General features: G+C 41.7%; 1 long non-coding RNA gene across 1 annotated transcript in view; it reads left to right on the forward strand.

Annotated features, from left to right (window-relative positions):
• Nucleotides 1–25004, forward strand: part of LOC147822179 (uncharacterized) — a 56651-nt gene extending 31647 nt beyond the window's left edge. The window contains exon 3 of the long non-coding RNA XR_015445984.1: nucleotides 24856–25004. This is a non-coding gene — a long non-coding RNA (uncharacterized LOC147822179). The remainder of the gene's footprint in view (nucleotides 1–24855) is intronic.
• Nucleotides 25005–27586: the final 2582 nt, after the last annotated feature.

Genomic DNA, 27586 nt, shown 5'->3' on the forward strand with positions numbered 1-27586 from the left:
AAGTTAGTTTGAGATGTGTGGAACTCAGTTTGATCACCTATAAATAAGAGCAGTTTAAACCCAGTGACATGTAGAATCTTTGGGGAAGTTCAGAGTAGTGCCTAATAATACAGACTCTTAGCACACAAGCCTGGACTCAAATCTTGGCCCCCCATATACCTCGAAAAGTTCCTTACATACTCCTAGCCTCAGTTTTCACACCTATAAAATGGGGGCAAGATTTCTCCCTGGCACTCTGAAATGCTTTAACAACAAACTGAGGTAGTCCCTGAAAATTGTCAAGTGTATAGCATTTTTAAAAAGTTACATGTTATGCCATTGCATCTTTTCTTTCTTCAGTTTTTGATCCATTTTTTACTCACTATTGGTTTCATCTGATATTCCAGTCCCTTCTCCCTTTTAGAAGGATTTGAGTTTTGATTGTAATATTTATAAATCTTGAAAATGGATGAATTGAAGCTGCTAGCCAGGAAAAGTTAATTAATAAGTGCTCCCAGGTAGAAAGTTTCCAAAAAAAAAAAAAAGAAAGAAAGAAAGAAAGAAAATTGAATTCCACCCACCCATCTGCACCGGGAAAGCCAGAAAGTTTAACGACATTGCACACAGCTCTGTTTTAAATGCCACAATGAACAGCACAGGCTTAACTGCAATTAAATAGTCCCTGCTGACCACTGAATATACAGTACATCATGTCAGGAGAAGCAAAACTGTCAGATTAGTGGAAATTCATTTTGGGGTTGCTGGGTAATTTCAAGAGCTGACAGCCAAAGAAAAATCTGTGCTCCCTCGTGGATGCCAGCAGCCATCACTCTTTGGAGCAGCCATTGTTGGGGACCTCACAGGGCAGCAGCCCTTTAGATTCTAAAGTTTACTTCTAGAGTGAAGCTGGGAAAAATTAAAAATAAAAACTGGGAGTGATGAGATCATTGCTTTAAATATTCTTTCAGAATTGGAAAGAGATCCATCTTGTGCATCCTTAGCTCCCAAGTAGGAGCCGGGTCCCCAAAGCCGGAATATATTCTCAGAGCCAGTCACTTCCAAGCTCGGGACTGGGACTGTCACTCAGAATGCTGGAGAGGACTTGGTGACTTTGGATTCTTTTACCCAAATGGGCAGTGTTTGACTTCCGCTTCCCAGAAGTTCCATGGCCCTACCTGAGGCTCTTTCAAACTCTCCACTCCAACCAGCAGCCTAGCTGATGATTTCTCTGTGAGAGCTCTTTGAAGGAAACAACCCTTTCACTGAGTGGGTCAGATATGGAGGACGTGAAAGTATTAACTCCCTGTTCCATGCGTACCAGGTTCTGTGCCAAGCACTGTGCCCATGTTTTCCCTGTCTTTGTCGCCGAGTGGCCCTTCCGAGTTGGCCTTCTTTACACGGATGAAGAAGCCTGGACAGGTGATGGGCTCTTATGTGACGGGGTCACACGGCTATTACAAGGAGTGGCAACGACTGGATTCTAGACCATTTTACTCCAGAACAGGAGTTCTAACAAGGAGTGATTTCATTTTTCAGAGAGCATTTCCGCTTATTAAAAATTGTAATGCATTTTTGCTAACTACAGTCACTACAGCCATGTAATAAGCAGCAGGCAGAGGTGCTGCTAAACATACATACCACCGCTGAGAATCAGCCAGCTCCAAGAGCAGTGGCCATGAAGGCAAAAAGACAGTGGTTCTTAGAGTTGCACACTACAGGGTTACACACAAACACACACAAACACACACACACACACACACACACACACACACACACTGAGAGGCAAGCCAACAGCAGGTGTTTCCGAAAGTCCTCCAGCTGATTCTGATCCAGGCCAAAGTTGGGGAAGCACTGGTCCAGGGCCATCAGAGTAGGTGAGCTGGGTTCCATGCCCACCCTCAACTGCTCACAAGTCCTTAAAGTCCAAAACAAAATCAACTTCAGGGCCCGTGGCTTATAGCTCTACCCCTCCCCTAACTGCAGACCACCAGGCAGCCTTCTTTGTTTCAGAAGTGACAGAAGTTACAGCCTGTCCAGGACCTTCTAAACACAGGACAAACTCCTCGGGGGAATGAGAGTCCCCATAAGTGAGTCTCAAGGCCCTGAGGTACTGTTACTAGCGGCATGTAAGTGAAAATATACAGGCCCACCCTTTCTGCAGATTCTGGAAGGAACACTGTCGCATGCAGGATCTCAATGGCTATCATTACCAAGCTTAATCGTTGTCTTAGAGGGCTTCTCCCATGCCAAGTATGCCTGCTGAGCATTTCACCTGCACGGTCTCATTCTTCATCACTAGCTGGGTGTTCAGTTCAGCTATCATGCCCACTTTAGGGACAAATAAACTCAGGCTTATGACCGGATGTCAGGAATTTTCCATCTGAAGAGACCATTTCCAATTGGCTTGCTGAATTCTAGCAAGTTAACCTCCTATGAGTACCATACAAGGTGTGCCGAGACGGGGTTCAGAGAAGTTTTGCCACTAAGCTTAGTTTCTCCATTCTTTGTAAAATGGAAAATTTGAGCTAAAATCATTCTCATTTGCCTTTACAGCTAACCTCCACACATTATAATGTGTAGTCATTTTTCCATATTCTTAGGAACGGCACCATAGACTATTTGCATTGATGTTGACACTGATTTCATTACATTGCATTAATAGAGCATTTTAACACTTTCCAAGTGTTTTCTTATCTGCCATCTCATTTCAATTCACAGTTGTTTTGTGTGCTAAGACGGGAAGCTGTGTCACCTTCCTTTGATCTTTGGATGCCAGCAGGATGCATTGGTAGCAAACACTTATTGACCCTTGCTATGTACCTGTCCCTTGCCTAGAGCTTTACCTAGCCCCTTTTAGTGACAGTGATCCAATAAGACAAATATTACTATCTGCACTGTTTAGATGAGAAAACCGAGGACCAGAGAGAAGTCAAGATCAGAGGGGCCACACCGGAAGCCCGGGACTGCATTCCTAAACCCAAGCTCTTAGCCCCAGTGTACACAGGTCTCCTCAGAAACTGAGGCATGGAAAGGGATCTCCCTAATGGCATTTATTAAGTTGGAGCCTTGAACAATTCAGGCACCTGCCTCCTGTCTTGTGGCCCTGCTACTGGAACAGGATTGGGTATGGACGAGGGATGGATCAAGGCCCAACTCGTCCCCGCTGTGACCCGGAAGCTGTTCACCTTCAGCCTGCCCGCCCGGGTCACGCAGGACGGTGGGAGTGAACCTGCACAGCCTGGATCCCTTTCAACAGAAGCGCCGGCCTCTCGGGAGTTGGAGCTCGTTGCTTCTGTCACTTGTGAGTAATGCACCATAGCTCCCTCGAGGGGAAAATGCCAGATTATACAATAGCATGCTTTGGTGTGCAACTGTCTTTAGAATAACAAATCTCCTCTTCTGCTTGTGAGCATTATGCTTTAATAAAAACCAAAATAGCGGCCACAAATTCAAGCTCCAGCTAAAGGGCATGTCTTGTAAATTCAGGTCGGTCACACCCTCACCACATCCAGCCCCAACGCACACCTTTCAGGGTGCACAAGGAGCCGCCCTGCCCGCGACTGTCTCCATCTTTGTCTGTTAGTGGGGTCCTTGGGGGAATCAGAGTTTCTGACCACAGCACCCTTAACTAACGACCCTTGGGTGGGGTGAAAGGGAGAGCTACAAACACTCTGCCCGGCTGGGCCTGCAAAGCTGGGGCGAGGGTGACAGAGCCTGGCAGGGGCCGTGGGGAGGGGGGTGCAGACAGAGCTCCCCGCGCCTGGCAGCTGCACCCCGCAGCCTTCGCACCTTCCCGAACTCGAGGTGCAGGTGCGAGCTCGCTGGGGAGAGGACAGCGGGGCGGAAACTGCACTCTGGGGATCTGGGAAGGGACGGGCTTCCTGCCTGCCTGCCTTGCAGGGCAAAGGGGTAGAAATGATCATAGGCCTTCCTGTTGCAAATGGGCGTGGGATCAGTATTTGTCTCCAAATACTTTGCCTATTTCAGAGGAGCACTATGTTGTCCCCTCCACCCCTAAAAAAAAGGTGTTGTTTGTCCCTGCAGTTTTAAAAATTTGAAATCATTACCAGCATTTGAAAATCACAAAATTGCTGGTGACGCCAGAGGTGTTAGGCTTCTTAAAACACACAGGAAGATCTGGATTCACTAAGCCCTCAGACTCTGGGTCCAGGAGCGGGATGGGGGGCCCTCTTAGGCAGGATGGGCACAGCGCCATTTCCCCAGACTCACCCAGCGCACTTCCTGTTTACACCACTTGCCTGGACCCTGGAGGCTCTGAGGTTAAAGTGCGCAGTATTAGACAATGCCACAAATGCATTTAACACATATGTAAGTTAGAAAGCATAAAAATGAAGCTAGCATCCACGAACCTACCATCTAACTTTAAAAACAGGACTTTATCTCAAATATACTCATACTATTTTTTCCTTCCCTTTTTCCTTAGGTATACATTATCTTAAATTTTGTGTTTAGCATTTTCCTGCTTTTTTGTATTTAGTTTTATCCCCGATGTACACCTCTCCAAATGATATGTGACTTAGTTTGGCTTGTTTATGTGATTTTGTGGCAATGATACCACAAATGATTTGCCTTTTTGCTCAGTTGTACTTTCTTTTCTTTTTTTTTTTTTTTGGTACCGGGGATCGAACGTGGGTCCTTACGCTTGCACAGAGCTAAATTCCCAGCCCTATCAGTTGTAGTTTCTAAGATTTCATCTATACTACTGAACATAGCTGTGGTTCTTTCATTTTTCACTGGTGTCTAATACTCCATTGGCATCAAATTTCACTTGCCCACTCCTTCACAGGAATTAGATCTCAAAGAACCTTAGTAGCCACCCAACAAATGTACTTTCTGGTTATTTTCTATCCAAGCTTTTAGCCGTTTGTTCTTTTAAAGCACTTGTTGAAATTTGCCATCACTTTTTAAATTGGTTGGTTTACTTACTCCTTGCTATTTTTTCTACACTGTAAATTCCTTGTGGGGAGGGGCTGCCTGCTTATCTGTTATCTGCTTATCAGTCACCTCTGCACTCCACAGTGTGCTTTATACATAACAATAGACATGCAAAGCCATGAATATGTTTTCTGCAAAATGGGATAAATATTCATGGGCCAGAAATAAGGTCACAGCCCCTGGACAATTCTGGCTGGTCCTCAACATTGGAGGTCGAGACCTGCTATGTCCTATTACTGATGCTTGGAGCTGCGGTGCTCGGTAAACATGCATCAGGGCTATGGAGAGAAGTACAGAGTACCAATTCCAGGCCATGAAAGGTCCCCACCAGGCCACCTCTCTCATCTACCTCTTCCCCCAGCTGCAGTTGGACTTGGTGATGAACTATTTCAAGCTAGACAAGGAAGTTGCCCGACCACGGAGGAACAACAGGAAGGAGGGAAGGGGTCCCTGAGACTGGGATGAAGCCCAGGTCATGTTATGTCTCTCCCTGCAACAGCAGTCAAACCTCTCAGCTAAGGAACACCTCCATTTACAGAGGCCCCTGGGGAAACAGAGAGACTTCTTTTTCCCTGAGGAGACAGATCCAGCCACGGAGGTCTAGCTTCCTGTCTGCTGCCCCATGCTGTGGGTTGAGTAGTCCTCCAGTTTTCAAGTGTTGGAAACTCAATCCCAACTTTGACACGGTATATAGAAGCGGGTCCTTTGGAAACTTGGGGTTAGATGTGGTCCTAAGGATGCAGCCCTCATGACAGCATCATTAACCTTAGAAGAACAGAGACCTGAGCCTGAATGCACACTCTGTTTTGCAGGTGAAACCTTCAGCCATGCTGTGACAAAGCAAGAAGGCCCTCATCAGAGGCCAAGCAAATGCTGGTGTAGAACTTCCCAACCCCTAGAACCATACAACAAAAAACTTCTATTTTCTATTAATTACCTAGTCACAGGTTGTTTTTTTAAGAACAACAGCAAATGGACTAATGCCCTGCATAAAGTGACAAGTGGGTCCCTATAATCCAAGCTCCCTCCCCCAAGCCCTGCGTCCTTCCCTGTCACAAATTTCTTCACTGTCAGACACATCTTTCCTTGTGGATAACACCTTAGAATCCCATCAGCACCAGTGACTGAACTTCCTTCTCATGGTATTCTAGAAGCAGAGAGGAAGACAGCGGGAAGAACAAGCTGGAACAAAACCAGAACCCAACTCGATTCCACAGCCCGAATTTCCAGATTTCACCCTGAATCTTGTTCTGAATCCACCCCAAGACAGAGTTCACAGTTAAGATCAAAGAGAATCTAGCAGTTCCCTAATACTTATGGGCCAAAAATGTTTATGGCAGAAGTAACCAGGTGCAGTCCTTGACTGAAATGAAAGCTGAAGAGGCCACCTGTAGCTGGGACAATGTCACTTCAGAGAACCCGCCAAAACAAACAGCTTGTGAAATGTACACCAAGGAAACTAACCAAAGTGACTTTTTTGTATGGGATCAGTATTTATACAACAGGAAAACACTGAAGAACATCTGCCAAAAACAATAGTTTAAGGAGAGTTGGTCATCTACCCGTCCATCTGACAACAATTACCCAACAGAAGCCATTGTCTGTCTATTCAGGGTACTTTAGGGTTATATCATGAAGTCAGATGATTTGAGAATATTTTCAGTGCTCTGGTACTATTACCAGGATTTATCTAGTAATAACATTAGTTCATGGGAAAGCAAGATATAATAGTAACAGCCAATGATAGCCAATTTTAAGTGCTTTTTTGTATGTCAGCTAATAAACCAAGTGTCCCATATGTATTATCTTCTTAAATTTCATGAGAAAACTATCATGTACATCCGATCCTCATTTTCACTTGGAAGACCCCAGATTTGGGAAAGCTGAACATCGTGCTGAACACCATCATACTAGTGAGACATGAATTCACGATTCAAGACCAGTATCATCTTTAGTCTTAGCAGTTACAATAATACTTCTCAAACTCCTTCCATTTGGGTACCTCATACACCATTTTGTCAAGTTTGCATAACCACTGTTACAAAGATATGAAATATAATTCTTTCAATTAACCTTCTCTTCACTTTGTGTAGATGGAAATATCACATGAAAACCATAAAGGTAAGACACCAAAGTAGCATTTGCCATAAATGGATGACCATCTTGAGCAGACCACAGTGTGGACATGAACATGCATTAAATTCTCTCTAGACTCGTCTACTGAAGCATTTGAGCTGCACATCTGCTCTTGGTTTGCTAATAAGGGAGACTAACTAGTGACAAAGTGATGTTAAAGCTACATTGTCACAGCTGAGACTTTCTCCCCACCTCAAGCAGAAGGACCTAAAGAGATTTCAATGGGACAACTTTTCCCACTGTGAATTCTAGTGTTATTTTCCCTAGAAATATTATATCATGCTCTACCCTCATCTCACAGATACTAGGAACATATATTTACCCTCCTGGGCATTTTGAAGATCCTACATCAATATTCTTGAAACTACATTAAGTTTGCTAATATTGAAACACATCACTAATTCCATACCAAGCACTCACAGACTATAAGTCTGGAAAAGGCAATGAAAGTCAAAATTAGTCTACTCTTTTTGAAGATGGAGTTAGCCATTAATTCATTGATTTCTTCATTCAGTGAATGCTCGCTGAGACCCCTAAGTGTTCAGAATAAAGTTGCAAACAATACAGACACTGCCCTCCACTCACACAGCTTACAAAAACTAAACCAGGTGGCAACACTTCCACGAGAGTAATAGAATAACCTGTCTAAAACCTTCCTGCCACTTAAATAGAAAATGAGACTGAGATTAGACTGCCAGACAGATGGCCAAAGGAAAGACTTCTGCCTCTCTCAGACAGTTTTCTGGCAGTAACAGCAATCAGAGTAACTGTCCTTGGTTTATTGGTTGCAGAGGAGCCTGGCTCTTGGGTATGCTTTTCATTTATTTCTTTCTCAGGTAAGAGAGTCACAGAACCCACTGTCATCACCAAAAAAGCAGTGATGATCAATTAGTCAGTGTCTGGGGTGAAAAAGACCTCGCCTCCCATCTTGGTTCTGTCTATCACTACCTACAAGACGTGAACATCTGGTTTTCCTCTCAAATCATCTTTTATATAACAGAATTGTAATACTATCTTTCATGAGGAGTTACTGTGAAGAGTGCATGAGACAGGGTAATGATCTATGGTCACCTAACAGCCAGGGCCATGTGTCCCTATAAGATTTTATAGCAGTCTGAAACTCCACCCATGCAGAAATTGAATATGTATAATCCTGAGTTCCTGTAGGCATGAAATATGAAAGGACTTCAGGAAAACAATGCACTGGAATTTTTACCTTGGGGGCTCCAGACTGCCTTGTTCCTGGAGGAGAATCATAGTCACCACTGAGCATGCTCTAGGGAGTCTTAATGTGTAGAAATGTGCAGATCTGGCTGTATTGCTGCCAAGACTGAGCTTCCTGTATTGATACAGCCCGTTTGTCATGCACTGTGCCAGTTTTTCTCAACTAGGGACCAGTTTGGCCTTCTAGGACATTTGGTAATGTCTGGAGACATTTTTAGTTGTCATGACTTAGTGGAGACTTCTACCAGTATTCAGTGTTCAGAGGCCAGGGAAGCTGTTTAACATCCTACAATGCCCACCACAGAGAGTTATCAGGTCCAAAATGTTAACAGTGCTCATGTCAGAACATGGCATGAATAAGGAGAACTGTACCGAATCTGTGTTTGATGGTGAAACACATCTCTAGAAGGTTTACATCACAACATCTATGCCCTAGTGCAACCAGCTAGTGTGAATGAGGACAAGGACACTTCAAAGGAAAAGACAAATCAGACATGGTAAGGTTTGGAGAGAGAATGGAAGTAGGGCTTAGAGGAAGGTTTCTGCTAACTTCACTGCTTCTCTGAGTCCAGAGAGCAGAAGAAAGGGTGATGTTTGAGAGTGGTTCATTCCTTTTCAGTGGAGTTACAATAGAGGAGAGTAAATGAAATCAAAAATCTTACGAGTAACTCTGATCTGTGTTTGTGTTAGTTAGATTTCTGTCACTGTAACAAAATACCTGAGACACCTTTTAGGAAAGAAAGATTTACATTGGTTCATGGTTTCAGAGGTTTCAGCCCATGATCACTTGACCCCCTTGCCTTTGGGCCTGTGGTGTGGCAGAACATAAGGGCAGGGAATGTGTGGTAGAGGAAGCTGCTCACATTATACAGCCAAGAAACAGAGACAGACAGGCCTTGAGGTCTTAATATTCCCTTTAAGAACCTACCACCAGTGACCTAACTTCCTCCCAGTAGACCAACCTCTTAAAGGTTCCACCACCTCCTGATAGTGCCACAGGCTGGCCACCAGCCACTAACATGTGGGACTTTGGAAGATAGTTATCCAAAACCATGGTAGGTGATTCAGTGAAATTTCACTCTTGAAGGGGAGGATCTTGGAGGGGAGGTAGTTTATAGACCAAATACAGCTCATGACCAATTGTTTTCACCTTTGAGTATCATCAAATACAACACAATGGTAAGCACAAAAGTAGAAGTTGGGGCCAAGATGGAGAGAGAGCCCAGAGTTAAACTTGATTACCTCCACATTGATAAATGGAGAGGGCTTGGAAGGCAGCAGATGCAATGACAGAGAACTTGGGCTACAAGGGAAGTACCATCTCCACCACTCGGCTGGAGAAGTTACTTCATCTCACTAAGCTGGTGTCTCCATCTGTAAAACAGAGCTGTGAAGAGCATCCCCTTGATAGTGCTACTAAGAGGACTGGGTGAGATGAGACATGGGTGGTTCATATGGCAATGGCTGGAGTTTGAATGTCCCAGCTTGGTCTTGATATAGGCTGTGAGCCAGTGATGAAATCCTGGTAGAATTAAGGCTGTGAGCTTATAGCTCATCCCACAACTGGTTTAAAAGAGAGGGGGGCTTCTGATGGGAGTTTATGTTTGGTTTTTGAGCACACTTACAGGGAATGAGGTCCACTCCAGCATAAATCACAAAGATGAAAAATCCTATTTTCTCTATGATTTACAAGCCAGACTTTTCATTGAAACTTTGAAGCTATCTTGTCTTTCTTTGGGTTAGAAATATTCTTGAAACAGATGAAACTGTAGACAGCTCTCGTTGCCTTCTGGGTAATCATGTCTTTAAAGTAAACTCCTGAGGCTTATTATGAAAAAAATTGCATTTTACCCATGTCCTTGGAGAGAAGTTTTAGATGGATGGGTGTTGGAGTGAAAGCTTCCAGAAGCTGATCTCATTTCAAAGGAAAAGAATGTGCTTTCAATTTTTGATGGTGTACAGTGGATTATTTTTATACCCATTCCTGTGTCTTTCGTTGGAACACATAATGGCTATCTGCTGCCACAACAGCAAGGGAATTTTCTACTCTAATAACTGTGATCCTGTCTCATCTTTATGATGTGCAGAGGAAATGAGTGTTTGCCTGGAATTAGCAACTTTTGACCCATCTTCTCCTGGGAGCTTAAGATTCAGCAATAGCATTTAGCCAACATTTGTCGGGCCCCTCCTACTGTGCTCAAATCTAGGATTACGGTGATTTAAGAGATATAGTTGTAACTGGATTGACCCCAAGGGAAGGGGCAGGGACTGGGGTTGGAAGGGATAGTCTGATTTAGTCACAATCTTAGCAGGAAGGAGATGCACATTCAGGCTGTGTAGGGGAAGGAACGTTTAGTAAAGGATTGTGTACACAAACTGAAGCAATCTTTAAGGGATTAAACAAGGCACAGAGCTATCCATCTGGAATAGTCATGGTGGGACCATTTATAACCCTACGCCTGAAGTAATGAGAAGGCCAAGTGCCACCAGGATCCAGAAAGGTGACTGCAGGGAGAGAGACACCTGAGAGGACTTTAGTCATTGCTAGCACACACAACCAGCCTGCGGGCGTCTAGCAAGGAGACAAGTGTGTGTATGAATGCCCCAAATTCTTTCTCTACCTACCCCTGATCTTGACCAAGCCCAACAAGAAAGAGGAGAGCAAAGAGCCCATCAGTGTAGACCCTGTGGTCAGCAACACAGGGCACTGGGCAGGGCAACTAGAGGGACCCAGAGTGGATCCTGCGCATGATCTAAGACGACTACATCTTTTATTTATGAGGACTTGTGTCCTGCAACACATAACAGTTCTGTGGGAACACAGAAGAAAGAGCCCTCCCTCAGCCTCCGTTCATTCAGTGAGGCCACCTGAATGAATGGCTGTGTTGAAACCTAATGAAGACCAGCTGGAATCAGCCAGGTAAAAGGGTGGATTACAGCATTTACAAAGGCCCCAAAAGGATCCAAGGTACAGCTTGTTCTTAGAGGTCAAAGGCAAGTTTGGGGAGAGGCAAGAAGTAAGACGAGTAAAAACCAAAAACAAAAAGACCAAAATGAACCCTGTCTGTGAACAAAGAACTGGGATTTCACCCCACAGAAAATGAAACATAGGAGAATGACAAGAATATATTGGTACATTCATGTTTTCCTCCAACTTCACTCCGAAGAAGGACATCATCTGATGTTGTCAACCTTCCAGCAAATACACATTTACTTGTTCCTGTACTCCACACTAGGAAAGGTGGAGGATGTGGTCTTTTGAATCCAAGACAGAGATCCAAATGGAAAAAAAAAACCCACAGGTTTTTGGTTAGGTGAGTGTTTCCATGAGAAAGGAAATTGCTGATGTATCTCTTCACTAACCACTGCATGCCTGAACAGAGTTACCAACATTTCCAAAGGCAATCTGACACAACTTTGGCATTTAAGACACAGAAGTCTTAAGCCTCAACATCATAAACTGAGCCCAGATTAATGAACTTTCAGACTATAGGCTCAAGGAATTAGAAATAGGTCAGCCTTGCAACGAATTTTGAGAAATCACTGATCCACTGCAAAGCTGGTGACTTCTCATTGGTTCCACTTACAATGAAGAAAATGATCTTCCTCATATCCTAGTTGCATTCCATCTGCTCTCTCTCCATTTCCGGTGTTGGGAAAAAAAATACAGCCTTTCTGCAAAGCTACTGTCTTTGGTGCCAAAAAGAGAGGATGTACACAAATAAAAGTATGTTAATTCTTCCTTGGGCCCATCTTTTACAGTTTGTGGAGGAGGGCTGATTTTCATTAGCTCATGCAAGCGTTCTTTCATGTTTGCCTTTTGTCATCAAATGTGTTTGGGCAATAAATAAGTCATGTGATACAGTGACCAGACAGATAAGATCTCCTGGGTTATGGTTTGTTTTTATCTTTAGTTTTACAATTTTTAATGAAATTGTGAGTTTGGAAATAGAATCTTTCTTATTGTACCGTGGCACTGGTACATGTCCTTCTTCGGTTTAAGATAGCTTGATTTCTCTATAAACTGAAGGGCTCCTGATCAGTGTAGCATGCTCTTCACAATATCTAATAGATAAAACTTGAAGTCTTCTCTCTCCACAGAATAGCAGCAGAATATGGCCAGTCTCTGGTGCAACTATGGAGATTGAACTGCACCTCACGCCCAGTCCCTTATCAGCTGCACACAACGACAGAAATGCAGTAGGGTGCTTCTGAAAGGAGAGATTACTAGAAGGAATGTCACAGCAACTGCACCCCCAATCTTGTGAACTAGAGTTGGTCATATCTGGCTAAAGGGATGAGGGCCAGAGCTTCTGGACTCATTTCCATGACAGTGTGTGTGAGACTTGTGTCCAAGGCACATAAAATGGGATGAATTCAGGCAGGTGGTAATATCTCCCTTCTCTCTATAGAACCCAGAGTGAATTTCTCAGTCATGAGACCAAAAGTGTACCTCCCACAGATCCCTGCACTTGATTGATGCTTTACTGTTATAATCTTGAAATTTGGACAGTGTTTATAGAACAGGATCTATTTTTCATTTTGCACTGGGCCTGCAAATTTTGGTAGAATTTTGGTAGCCAGTTTTGGTAGAACTTGGCACTTTTTGGCATCCAAAAGTTATGAGGTAGTAGCTTATACACAAAGAACATCATAAACACTGCACTGACAAAGCTCTTTCCACTGGTTTTGTAACTAACAGGCACTAATGAGTGGAAGAAAGAGGCAAGAAAAAGAAAGATGGCCGATGATGGAACTGTATGTGGCCCCATGTGACACAATTTTAGGGAGTTCCGGTAAAGTAATGGGAAGACTTGCTAGGGTTGGAAGTGAACTCTGATCGTACGGTCAAGTTGGTGAGGCACTCAGACCTTTTATACAGACGAATAAAATAAATACAACTCACTTGCAGAGGGAAAAGGACATTAAGCTCAGAATCTCTAAAATCAGACTCCCAGGGGTTTCATTGCAGCTACTTGAATAGCTCTGTGACCTTGGTCAAATTACCTGCCTTCCCTGTATCACATTTTTTCCTATAAAATAAAGCTAATAATTCTACCTATTTCATCACATTTTCTTAAAATTATATTTGATAGTTTATGTAAAGCAGTTTCTGGCATGCAATAAATCTTTACTAAAAGTGAACTAATTAATTTAGTTAACTGTTAAATGAAATTATATATAATTTAGTAATAAGTAGTTACAGGTTTGTAAATAACTATATCACAAAAGAGTTAAGGATTGTATATCTTTTACTGTGTACTAAGCAATGTTCTAAACCAGTGACTCTTAAACTTTTAGCTCCCAGGATGCCTGTATTCTCTTAACAACTATTGAGCTTTCCAAAGATTTTTTGCTTATGCTTAATAGTGATCAATATTTACCACATTACAAATTAAAGCAGGGAAAAATTTTAAAATGTGTATTTATAAAGCCATGTTGATAAAATGCTGTTAATAATAATATGTAATAGCAAATCCATGTCATGTTAACATAAAGACATATGCTTACATAAATATAACTATAATTTTTAAACAAAAGGATATAACAAGAAGTATATTTTAAAAATCTGACTACAGAAAACAGATATACTCTTCTCTTATGTTCAGTTTGTTGTGACATGTTACCCTATTTGAATTAGTATATGAGGAAAACCCAGTTTTATACACATACGTAGTTAGAAGAGTATTTTCAACAAGCTTTTTTGATAAGTATAGATAGTCTTTGTTATTATGCCAAAATTCACCAAATGCTAGTTTTTTGAGGGTTAGTTGCAATGTAGAATCTGAAATCATATCAATAGATTTTTCATGTTCTATTACATTAAAATTCATTTTGTCTGCCACACTGAGTTACCAAGTTATGAAGATATATTTATCAGCTTTAAATTACTGCAATGAAATACTTAGGGCAATTAATTTATAAAGAGGAAAGGTTTCTATAACTCATAGTTTGGAGGGTCCAGTCCAGGATTAGGGCTGCCTATTGGTTTGGCATCTGTTGAAGGTAACAAGTCAGAGTAAAGGGTCACATTGCAAATCAGGAAGCAGAGGAAAGCAAGAGAGCCCAGGGTCCCACAGTCTCCTTCAAGGGCACTTTCTGATGACCTAAGGACCTCCTGCTAGGCCCCAATTTTTGAAGGTCTCTAGCACCAGCCAATACCATCACCCCAAGCACAAACCCCTTCATGTGGACCCTTGGTGGACACACATCCAAACCATAGAAGATATTCCAGCTGTTGACAAATTTTGTATCATCAATGTTCTTGTCAGAGAAGTGCTTAGGGGTGGAGAGCAGTCAGTCTCACAGCAGTGGACTCAAGTTTTAGAACATTCTCATTTTCCCTTGAAAATAAGAATTTTTGTCCTGGCAACAGATACCATTCATTGTATTCCATGCGGTGATGGCTCATTTTGCTCATTTAAAAACAATCTGGCAGGTCCTGAGGTCTAAATAACCCTAATTTGTCATTCTTCCAAATCAAGTGTTTCTGGCATCATGAAAACAACAGTGACCTCAGCTCCCAAATCAACCGTATCAGTGTTGTTCTGGCGAGAACCAAAGTGATTCCCTGTACAGCTCAGTGCATACACAGATCTCCATTTCAGCACACGCACTTCGGTACAATTAAGAAATGTTGCTATTCCATCAGGGACACTTTGGAGTAAGCCAGTGTTCTGCTTAATTTTCCCCCCTGCAGCCATGTCAGGGTGACAAATACTGTCATTTATGTCCCAGTTGCTGCTGCCACCGTGCTCCATCCCGAGGCACCAGCATTTCCACCCAACATTACTCTTCCACTGCTTGTGCAAAAGTCAGGTCAGTGGAAAGACCAACAATCCCTTAATACTGTGATGAAAAGGCTTTTGGTTTTGCGGCTCTTAGGGCTCTGGAACCGTTCAGAATCCTCGAGCTACAATTCCTTTGAGGATTGCTGTTCCAAACTACTCTCACACACCCAGCCATCACAGTAACTCAGTCAACACACTCACTAGGACATGGGTGTCAGCATTATTATCTTCCGTTTTAAAAATAAGAAAACTAAGGAAAGCTCTCTTGCCTGAGATCATAGAGCCACTAAGTGTAAGGACTAGAATTTTGCTGGAGTGCGAGCAATTATTCACTATAACGAAATAAGATGTTTCATCTGATTTATTTCACTACCATGTATTTCCAAGCTTTTTGAGGCATATGTTATGGTGATGAGAAAAAAAATAGGAATGCCCTAGAGTGAGACAAACCAAAGAATGGGAAGAATGTCTAAAGGAGGAAATTATTTCTGATGACAGATTGCCATTTATCTATGAGATTAAACTAGTTCCCTAGACAACAAGAACGTGGCACTTAACAACATTGCATTGATGGAAAATAAAATTTAGGTTTGTAAAAAATCTCATAATATAATAATGACAAGTGTAAACTAAAAGCTTTGGGTGATAAACTTGGGTCAACATTAGAGTTCAAAGCGATGGTGCTTGGGACAGAGCCACAGGCTCCTCCACATGTATTACATTCCTTTCTTTAAAGGCAATTTATCAGGACTTATCCAAGTCTATCAGAACAATCCCTTAAGACCATCCAATTTCCTTTCTCTCTAATTCCATACTTAGCAGGGCAACCTTCTGATAATTAATTTGGTTTCTCAGGTAAGTCAATACCAGGAAAGAGACTAGCTGAGTTATTGTGCCAGCTATATCTCCTCCTGTAAATGAATAAATTGGTTTGTGGATTTATCAATCTACCTCCCGTGAGTTCAGTTTGCAAATACCACTTCTCCTAGGGTGCAGTGTCACTTGACTCATACCCCTGCAATGTTACATGGCCAAAGTACATGGGCAATTTTAAGACTTTCTTTACACAATATGTACATGTATGGAGACATTACGTAGTACCTCATAAATATGCATTATTTTTATGTATCATTTTAAAAATAAAAGACTTGCTTAACCTATAGCGACTGCTATTATAACAAGTATATTAAAATATATTCATTCCTAGGGCTGCCAGGTTGCAGGGCAACCTACAATGAATGGAGCTCCCTGAAATTATACAATGTACTGCCTGGATTTTATGACATAGAAAAATTTATTTTGTTAAAGTAATTGGAAAGACTGTTTATAAAGCCATTTATTTCTGAGTCATTCCTTTAATTTGATTTAGATCAGAAGTTCACAGCAATCATTAGGTATAATAGAGAATGTTAATTGGATCCCAGAACCCATTCTTTACTTGTTCATCTTAGTAATAGAAGCCACTCTCCACCCCTTAGTTTTGAAGAATACAACATTACCTTGTCACCTTTTTGTGTACTTCTACATGTGGCCATGTGCCTCTACCAGGGTTCTCGAGAATCCCGACAAATGGGAAATAGAGCCATATAGAGTTCTGAATTTGAGATTGGGCTTGTGCAGTGATGGAATCTGAGAAGTTCCACATTGCTATCTGCAGCCAGAGGCCCAGGAAAGCTGGCAATTTAGTTTCAGCCCAAGTTCCCAGGTCTGATAGCCAGAGGAACTTTGGACTGAGTCCAAAGAGAAGGATGGAGAAGTAAGAGTGTCAGTGTCCATGATGGGGGAAGATGGATGACCTAGGCCAAGAAGAGAGAGAGAATGAATTCACCCTTCCTCCACCTGGTTCTTTTTGGGACCTCTGTGGATTAGAAGATGCCCATCCACACTGGCAAGGGCAAACTCCTGTGCTCACTCTACTGATTCAAATGCTTATCTCCTCTGAAAGCACTATCACAGACACATCCAGAAAATGATGTTTTACCAGCCAGCTGGGCATCCCTTAGCCCAGTCAAATTGGCTTGTGAAATTTACCTCTGCACTACATTCAGTCTTGGCAGTTGGACATAGGTAGGCATGACATGTGTGACATCTAGATTGTGCTCCCTAGAACAGAAGTTACTTGATGTCTTTTACCCCCAGTCCTTCTGGCCTGAATGTTCAGCATCCACACAGATGGTTACTCAAGATCATTACACAGAAAAGGACAATGCCTGAGGGACAGGCAGAGCAATGAGGTGGAAGGAACCTGGGTTCCTGAGTGATATCAGGAAGCAGAATTGCTTTTTATCCTGAGCTACTGTGATACTAATGCCAAAAGAGAAATATAACACTGTGTTATTTAAGACTTCTTTCCAAGTGACTGTATTCCATGGGCTTTTCCCATGCCCCAATAGCAGGGAGTGTAGTAAAGTGAGAAAACCAAAATGTACACCCCTTGAAATATAATAAAGATTTTATTACTGCTAAACAAAGTCAGTCCTTGTGACTACAGCCCTACATGAGGCAGCCAATCCCCCTCTCTGTGCTTGCTTCCCGTTACTCTCTGCATCTCAAACTCAGCCACACCAGACTCTTTGTTTCTTACCACCTTGGGCAACCTTTGGCCTCAGGATCTTTGCATTTGCTCTTCTTTCTCTTGAATAGCCCTCCCTCACCCATAAAACTTAAGGGAAGATTCAATCAGGCTTCCTCTTCTCCTTTAGCTTACAACTGCCCCCATCCCCATGTGCCCTCTTTCTTTTACCCTGCTTATTTTCTTGACTGGGCTGTGCACATAAGATACGTGCTATGTATCTTATTTTACTTCTTGTCTTTTGATTCTTGCCACATGGTACTTTTTATGTTTTGTCCACTGCAGTAACTCCAGCTCCTAGGAAAGAAGGAAACTTCTTAGGAACTCAATAAATATTAGAAGTATTAAAAACTTTGTTAATTTATAGCTTATCTTTTTTATCTGTTAAACCATTGATTTATGGAAAGCTTAGGTCTCAAATATTGTAGAGGCTCTTAAAAGCTGCATGAACTGCAGGTGCTCTGCACAGAGTGTCAAATGCATGCAGTAGCCCCAAATGTGTGGGAAGAGAGCTGCCCTCCTCCCCCAGCTAGGATCTTGCAGGCTCAGCCACCTGGTGCTCCTGACTGAAGACAGAAATTCTGCTCCTCTCACCCCACCTTGAATCTCTTTTACAGTCTCTCTGTGCCTTCCCCATGCCAATCTTTGTGGATTTTTGCCTCTACAGAGGTTCCTTATCTTACAATGAACTCTTCAGTATTGTACATTGGAAATGCATCTACTGCATCTCTCGTACAGAGCAGACTAGCTGAGCAGCATGGCACAATGTAGAGTCTCAGATGTTCCCCGGTGACCCTGGGGCTGCCTGGGAGCTGTGGCTCTCTCCATATCACCCCGAGGAAGTACCTGCTGCATATCACAGCCCATGGAGACACCCGTACTTAAAACTCAACTGCAGTTTCATATACACAGATCACTTTCACAGCATTGGATGGGGAAAATCATAAGTCATAAATCATATACGGGCCCCCCATATATACCTGAGGGCTCTTTGTCCACAGGGAAGAAACCATAAGTGCCTGGAGTATACGTCCTTCCTAAGTGGCTCGCAGCCAAGGACCAGCCAGAAGGGGAATATGCAAGCCCAACTTTTTTGCCAACAGTGGAGAAGAACATCCCACGTGTAATCTGTGCTCTGGCACCCCCGTGCCATCACGCTGAGGCTGGGGTTTGCCTGAGGCCATACTTTGCTTGGCTTCCTGCCTTTCTTTGTCATTTTTCCCATCTTCTTACATAATTCCAGGGAGCTTTCTCCAAAAAATCCCTTGCTACAAACCCTCACCTTAGGCTCTGCTTCAGGGAAGCTGACCTAAGACATCCGCAGGAGCCTCTTCCCTCAAGACGACTACGGTTTCTTAACAGATGGAAGCCCCGGTGACGGCACTGAAGCCACCTCCTGAAGATTAACGTGACTGACAGTGGACCACGTGCTGTCCTGCTCCTTGTGGAATAAGCGGAATAAGCACAGTCATCACTGGGCAGACACATAAGAGGAGGGAGAAATTACTAGGGGAAGCCAAAACATTGAGAAATAGGTTCAAGCCCAGCTCACCTACAGATTTGTTCCCCGACCCCAAATGAGCCTCCATCTGATAAATTCAAGTTATCTTGCCCCTTAGGATCAAATCTGCGTTGAGCTTTTGATTCTTCCAAAGGAAAGTATACCACTGCATAGCTCTTGTTTCCAAGCTGCTTGTTTGAATTAAAGCTTTGCAGCATTTCAGTTTATGGTATCTCTGGGGAGGAGTGAATATGTCAGTGTAATTAACTCATCTGATGAGAGAGGTCTTGTTTATTTCCCCTACAAAATACAGGTGGTGGTAGAACTCTGATACATTATGGTGATGTGAATCCATTTAGAATAAATCATATTAAGTAAACAAGGAGACAAAATGATTGTGAGGTACACTTTTTATTGTTTTAAATTAAGTTTTGAAAATGAACATCTGCATACCAAAAAGGCACAAACCTGCTACCCCGCCAATCCGCTCCTCTGAGAAAGGGTTAACGCCACTCTCAGACTCGGACTGACAGAAACTGGAGAGCTGTTTTCAAATTATGGCCCAGACACTGGGTTTGGGAGCGCTCTCTCTGTGCTTGGGACATAACAATCTAAACAACTTGGATAGTCAGTTAAAACAACCAGATGCATTTCATCTTACAAAATCCACAGTGACGTGCATTACATAAGTGTGCAAGAACACCATGTACAGGCATTAACAAACAAAAACATAAATATGGCAGAGTCTCTGCCACTTGGAGTTCAAAGTCTAAAATATATAGTAGGTAAAAAGGCAATTCTGTGTATCAAAATTATAAACAATATAAGCTTTCTCTAAAACCTTACTGAAATTTCAGAAATTGATATTTTATAATTCAGTGACTCAAGATACTAGAAAGCAAGAAGGAAGAACATGAGATGCAAATCAGAGATGTTGATGGTTCCTGATGTGGAGGAGGTGAGGTGTTTGATCAGAGCTTTGGCGATGTTAGACTGCAGGAAGTCAGAGAGGAGAAAGCAGTGTAAAGGGAGGCTGGAGACCAGGAGGGAAAAAGGAAGAGACAGGAGAATGAGGCAGGTGAAGGGGAGGCAAGGGTGAGATGAAGAAGGGGTAGAGGGGAGGAAGGCGAGGGGAAGGGAAAAGGAAGAGGGTAAAACACAGTCAAGAGGTGAGCCGAGAAGAGAGGAAGGAAGGAAGGAAAGAGGAAGAAGTGAGTGGTGAGAAGTCTGTAAAGGATTGAGAAGGAAGGGCAGATGGGGAAGTGGGGAGCAGAACCTCGCTGGGGGGTGGGGGTGCATGAAGAGGACTTCCAGGGCAGCGGGTGCAGTAAGAGGAGCACAGCAGGCTCTCGGAGACACAGGGCCCTGGGAACGCATGCTGCCCTGTGTGGAAACACTGTCTTTGCAGACTTGGTTAAGGACCTTAAGATGCGGACATGATTTTCCCTTACAATTCTGTGCGACAAAGGAGGCGTAAAGCGTGTATCCAAAATGGCCATCATTTTTTACAGGAAAATTCTGAAGAGAAGAAAATATTTGTAAAAATAATAAAATTTAAAATTTTTTTAAAAAAATAATAAAATAATTATAATGATAGAAAATTTTTAGAGCTGAAGAGTGAAAGATATTTAAATTGAATGGGGTAATTAAACATTAAGTGACACGAAAACTAATAACAATAAATTACCCACCTCCACAGATATTACAGTGGAATTTCACCGCAAAAATCAAGTGATAGAAATTTGAAAATATATCAAAGAGTTAAAATAGTTTACCTAAAAAGATTAAAATTCTGAGGCGGTTATTGCATTGATAACATTGTAGGCTAGAAGACTAGTGATTTATAAGAAATATTATTACAGGACTGGAGATTTAGCTCAGTGGCACTGCACCTGCTTCACAATGCAAGGTCCTGAGTTCAGTCGCTGGTACCAAAAGAAAAGAAAGAAATATTATTACAAACTTAGAACTTGTACCTAACTGAACAACTATTTCATTTATTCACTTACACGTAAGAGAAATCAGATACTTTACAAAGAATGCCTTGAAAGCCTGTGCAGCATAGGAAAATTATCGAAGAATTTATTATAGAGGAAAATGATGTATTAGAAAGAATGGAAAATAAGAAACCAACACAACATACCTAAGATCAAATTGTAAAATCTAAGAAAAGTCAAAGACAGTCAGAGTAGAGCAATGGTTATCAGGAACAAGGAAAGGAGGAGAGGAAGAGTATAAGGCAAAACCTGGCATCCTGCAGGTATGTAGGGTAAGAAAGTCTGGACATGCATTGTCCAGGAAGAGAACTATACTTAGTACTTTGTATTTTACACTGAAAATATTCTAAGAGAGTAGATTTTGGATACTCTTACCACACAGAGAAAAGACAGCTGTGGATGGTGATGGTTATGTTACTTTGCTTACCAATAATAATCATTTCAGCATGTAAGTGTATATCAAAATCTCACGCTATACATGTTTCATTTATATAATAAAAATGTAAAACTCTATAAAAGGCAAAAAAGAAAAAAGTAATAATGTAACTTTAAAAGATGGCACAATTAATATAGCTGCTTTCCCGGCCTTTGATGATTCCACAGCCAAGAGCCAAATGCTTCTGAAGTGTGGCAGATGGCCATTCTATTTACACTGATCAAACACTTAAAAATTAATACCTAAGTTCTCTATCTCTAATAAGAACCTGGGTTTGCAGATCTCTACATAGTAGATTAGGAAGTAAAGCTGATGAATGGAAGTGAAACATGCTAAGGCTTCTGTACTGGTCAGGGAATATTCATTGACTCATGATGTGACATGAAAAAAGTTCTCCATGAATGTGATGTCCAATTTATAGATAAAATATGACGAAGAGAAATAAGATATATAACTGTGAACTTTATACCGAAAAAGAAAATAAGTAAATCTGATCTTCTAATAAGAATCAGAGGTTAAAAAAAATCAAACAAAGAAAAGGAATTGTGAGGAAAAGATATAAATACAGTGGCATATAGATATTTAATTAATGAATATGATTGAGGTCCATTTGTTCAATTGGAGATGGTTTTAAAGTAAAAAAATTAACAACGTATAATATTCAGTGTGGATGAAAATAGTGCAATATAGGCAAACATGGGACCCAGGAGATACTTAGGTTGGTGTCTCTGGAAGGGAGGAGAAACTGGAGCCAGACCCTGATGGAAGGACTTACCGCAGAGAAAAGGGGATAATCTTCCAGATTGTTTAGTTTTGCTAGATATCACATAGAAGATGTCATTAAATCCACATTTACTTATTATCACCACGGTAAGAAGATCCTATACAATAATATATTTTTCCAACGTTATAATGCATATTTATTGTTAAAAAGTTTCAAAAGATATAGTATAAGTAATATTTTTACAACTTTCCAAAACACTATCTTCTGAGTTGCATTCATTGTTATTTTAAAAATCAATCTTTGTCAGTTGTCCTCTTGTATGTTCAGAGTTACTAAACATCACCCATTTTTGCTCTCTTTCCATGGAATAGCCCATATGATCTTCCACTGAATAATTAAGAGCACAGCTGCTCTGATAGAAGAAGAACCATAATTTAATTCTAATAAATCTTAATTCTGCTTGACTTACTTGTGAGCCTTAAAAAGCACAATCACTGCTTAATTCACATGGCCTTTTCCAACCTCCACAGAAAGCTCACCTCCTGTTATAAAACAGAGATCAAGGCTGGCCCAAAGGAAGCACAAGTCCTCCTACCCTGGCAGTGTCCTTCAAGAAAAACAGTCTCGGAAAAATCAGCGTTGAGATGAGCAGCGATGGTAGATGGTGATCAAGAGTATGCGCTCTGTGGCCAAACCCCTGGCCTCAAATCCAATTTACTAATTCCATGGCCTTAAGCAAGACGATCGTCTCTGCATCTCAGTGTCTTCATCTGCAAGATGTGGCAGGGATGACAAAAATATCTTAGGCGTCATAAGATTATCTAAAGAATTAAAGGTATTGAAGATATGGTCATTGGATTGGGCTTCTGGCTAATCACGCAGCCTCCTAAGTAGAGTCCAGTCAACGATGTGGGTGGTGATGACCCAACACATCCTGGGCAAAGTGCTTACTTACAAGAGTATGTGTCTCAGATTAAGGACTATCAAAGTGTTGCTCACATCATGGCTTTCTTTCCTCAGGGCTGGATTTTCCTGATAATACCCAGGCCTGAGTCTTCCTACATGTGAACTTTGCATTTATACTATAAAAGATCTTATCTCCCACTTTGTCTTATGGGCAGGGTCTTTCTGTGTTCATATAAGAAATACACATTCAGTTCTTCCTTTGTACGAAGAACCACTAGGACTGAGGATGCTGTAGTGAACAAAACTAGGGATTGTTTCTGGCCTACTAAATAACCAAATAATCCCTTACTCAATTCCCCCAAAAGCCTTATGATGAAGGCACCCTTATATGCACCGTGCACATGAGTGATTTGAGTCTAAGAAGGGCCCACAGCCCAGGCTGGTTACTGGTTGGTCCTGGCTCCAAAATTCACCTTCTCTACCAATTTTCTGCACTCCTAATGTGAGTGGACTCTGAGCTGCTTATGGGTATGAGATCTCCTGTCTCTTCCATTCCTGATTGGTAGGGGCCTTTGGGCTGCCTCCATAAATGCCCTACCTAGGATGCCTGGGTCTTCACTGCCCATAATAGTGATCAGACTCTACTTAGGAAGCTGCCTGATTAGCTAGAACCTACTCCGATGGCCATATATTTTCAGCTAGAGTTTGTTCAGATCTTCTCTTCAATCCCTGTTTTACTCCTCAGCATAGGAGGACTCCAGAAATTGGCTATTGGCATATTTTGCAAGATGGCGAATAAGGAAATGGCATTTTCCTTTGGATTCATTCATGCCTTTGAAGTATCTTTTGCAACAGCTCGGTCTTCCTCAGTGGGGCTAAGATTCATCCACTATATCCTACTGTGGTCACTTCTGGTTCCCGGATACCTGACTCCTAACTCCAGGGGAGATGTTGAAACTGGACATCCCTGGGAAACCCAGGACATGTATACTCAGTCAGCATAGCTGGTGTGCCTCCAGTCCTATGAGATTATAAGTTTTGAAGTATCCCAGGCCTTGGTTCAATCCTGCTGCCACCATGTTCCTGCTCTGTGACCCTAGACCAGTGCCTTAGAGTCTCTTACTCTCTGATTGCATTCAATCTGTGTAAAGTTGAAATCAGTGCAAGAGTGTCCACATACATAGGGTTATCGTGAGCAGACAAAGAAATGTACTGAATTAAGTGCTGATACAGTGCTTGACTATGAATACACGCAATAAGCATTATCACCATAATCATAACATTATTATTATTATTATTATTATTGTTATTTTGGCCATTTAGGTGTTGGAACAGGAAAATGCAGTCATCCTCTCTACTTGTAGCAGATCTATTCCAAAAACTCTCTGTGGATATCAGATCTCTTATAAAAATGGCACAGCGCTTGAATACAACCTATGTACATTCTCTTATATACCGTAACTCATCTCTAGATTAATTACCATGCAATGTAAGTACAAACACAGTGTAAATATTATGTAAATATTTGTCATTTTGTGTTGCTTAGGGAATGATGATAAGAAAAAACCTGGACACTTTAGTACAAATGCAATTTTTTCTGAATATTTTTGATTCATATTTGGTTGAATTGCAGATGAAGAAGCCATGGACAAAGAGGGTCAAATGTCATGTTCCGGTGGCAGCTTGGCTCCTGGAAAAACCACCTCTCCTCATACACACAATCACAGCGTTTCTAACTCATATCTGAAAAGTGGTCACTGTTAAACCAAACAGAGAAATAAATACATGAAATGAAACATGATTGCTCATTCATTTTACATACTGATGTTTAGAGAAGAACTGACATAATCTGAGGACAAAGAGCAAGGAGAGGACAGGAGACAAGGAGAGCTCCTTCCTGTGTGGTCTGCAGAGCAGTAGCAGCAGCATCAGGAGCTGTGAAGGGAAGCTTATGTTGAGGTCAACCCTAACCCTGAATCAGAACCTACATTCCAAGATTCCAGGCCCCATCCACCCACTGGAAATGTACTTCAGAGCATTTTCCAAAGTTTAACACTCAGGGTTGACTCTTTATGAATTTTCGCTTCTGTAATTCTGAGTTCCCTTTGTCTAGATCTGTGTCTCATTAGCACAACTTTGATATGTATTAGCAATGACAAAGACATTTTTAAAAATTCATAAGTAAAACAAAAATGGAGACAAGGACAGAGAGGAGGAAGAGAGGGTATGGAGACAGACAGATTGAGACCGATTTTCCTGAATTACCGAAGTACAAGTCTTGGGGGCTGATGTGCCTGAGCCCTGGTTGCAGAAAAGTATAGTTGTGGGGCTGAGATTTGGACAGATTGATTTCAATCCAGATCTGTGCTCTTTTTTCTACATCCCCTGATGTAATTTCCATGCACCCAAAAAAGATGATTTCTTAAAAGCTGGAGGGTGCTCCTGGCCTGACTTGGTTAGATTGCTTGTATTGGACTTTGAAGAAAAGTAGAACCAGGACTAGATTCTAAATACCTAGCCAGTTTCTCCTGTAGTTCTCACTGGTAAGGAGAATTCTAAGCAGAAGATCTCTTCCTATAGTCTAAAGGTAAAGACAATATATGTCAAAGGAGATCTCCGTGTGGACAATCACACAGCTGTGTTTCTTCTAGGAGGTAAGTCATTGCTAAGGACATATGAACCAATGATCATGAATTTTGTGGCAGGCATTGTTGTGGACATTTTGCATATATGAGATGTGATCAAAATATATATGGTGAATGCTTAAATTTTTTTTTAAAGTATTAATCCTCCTCAAAATACTCCCCCTTGCTTCAAACACACATATCACGTCATTCTTGTCACTTTCGAAGCAGATATGGAAGACCTCTTGCATGAAGGTCTTTATGAGATGTGATCAGAAACATGAGGTATGAATGCTGCTTCTGAGTGCCATCTAACAGAAAGGCAGGCTCCTAAGTGCATTGTGGTGGACCCTCATCCACCTTATTCACTGGATCTGGAACCACGTAACTTATGACTTCCGCCTCTTCCCCAACGTTAAAATGACCATGAAAGGTACACATTTTGAATTGATTCAGAACACAGAGCCAGCCATAGTAGTACAACAAAAGATAAGAATAAGGACTTCCAAAACTGCTTCAAGAACAATGGGATCAGTGTGTTCAAAGTGAGGAGGAATCTTTTGAGGAGGATTAATGGCAATGTCTTTTACTGCAATAAATGTTATCAAAATTTACATTCACCATATTTTTGTCACATCTTGTATTATCCCATTTAGTTCTCTAGATGATCTTCAGAGGTAGGTCTTACAGTTAACCTATTATATAAATCAGGAGTCAGAACACATGCGAGCTTTGTAATTTGTCTAAACTGGCACAGGCAGTAAGCAAACATGGGCGGGAGCCCACATGGTCATGAGAGCAAAGCCCCTATAAAATGGACCCAGTGGAGTTTGCACATCCCTTCCACCACTCGAGAGAGGGAAGTAGATGGTATCATTTATGGACCAGGAAACTATCAACTAGACAACAAATCTACCAGCACTTTGATCTTAGACTTCCTGTCCTCTGAACTTCAAGCAAAAAATCTCTGCGGTTGATGAGCTACCAAGTCTATGGTGTTTCATTATAGCAATCCAAACACAGGAAGACATTCCTGAAGTAACACTGCTTGCCGTTAGTTATGACAGGCCTCACCTGTATGCCTGGAATCCCACGTTTTCCATACTGAGAGCACATAAAGTCAGCCCGATAAACACAGAAAGTGCAAATGTCTCCTTGCAGAGCAGGAGTTGCAAAATAGGCAACCTAGATTAGGTCTGGTTCAAAGATCCATTTAGTTGCTCTAAAGTGAAAAGAAGTGAAAAATCAAAGTGTCAATAGATGTGCAGATTCCCAGCTTCTTTTAAGGAAATCTGGCGATGCTGAGATGACATTCCAACAGTACAACAGCAAATGATGCAGTCCATCACTGTGGACACATGGCTTATTTTCCTTACTCTGTGCTTTCTTGCACCTGCATGATCCACCCAGTTACATTAGTTAACTGATCTAAACCCTACCGCAGTGCTTGCTTCAGCAGCACATATACTAAAATTGGAAGGATGACCCTACCATAAATGAGGAACTTCCAGTAGCCAAGTCAGGTCTAACTAAAGTGAGGTTCCTCCTTCCCACCCAGTGTGGAATCCAGAGAGACCAAGAGACCATGGCCCTGAGTTCATAATGAGCATGTTACGTAATCACAATACAGCACAGTTATCATTTCATTTAAAAGTAGTGACTGCTGAAATTACATTTCCCATGTAAAACAATAACACAATTCCCAGTTGATCAGCAAATAAATAAGAAAAAACAGCTCTG

Source organism: Heterocephalus glaber, unplaced genomic scaffold (assembly GCF_053883595.1).
Source record: "Heterocephalus glaber isolate CG9 unplaced genomic scaffold, H.glaber_assembly_v1.0 deba00001673, whole genome shotgun sequence".
Classification (NCBI taxonomy): domain Eukaryota; kingdom Metazoa; phylum Chordata; class Mammalia; order Rodentia; family Bathyergidae; genus Heterocephalus; species Heterocephalus glaber.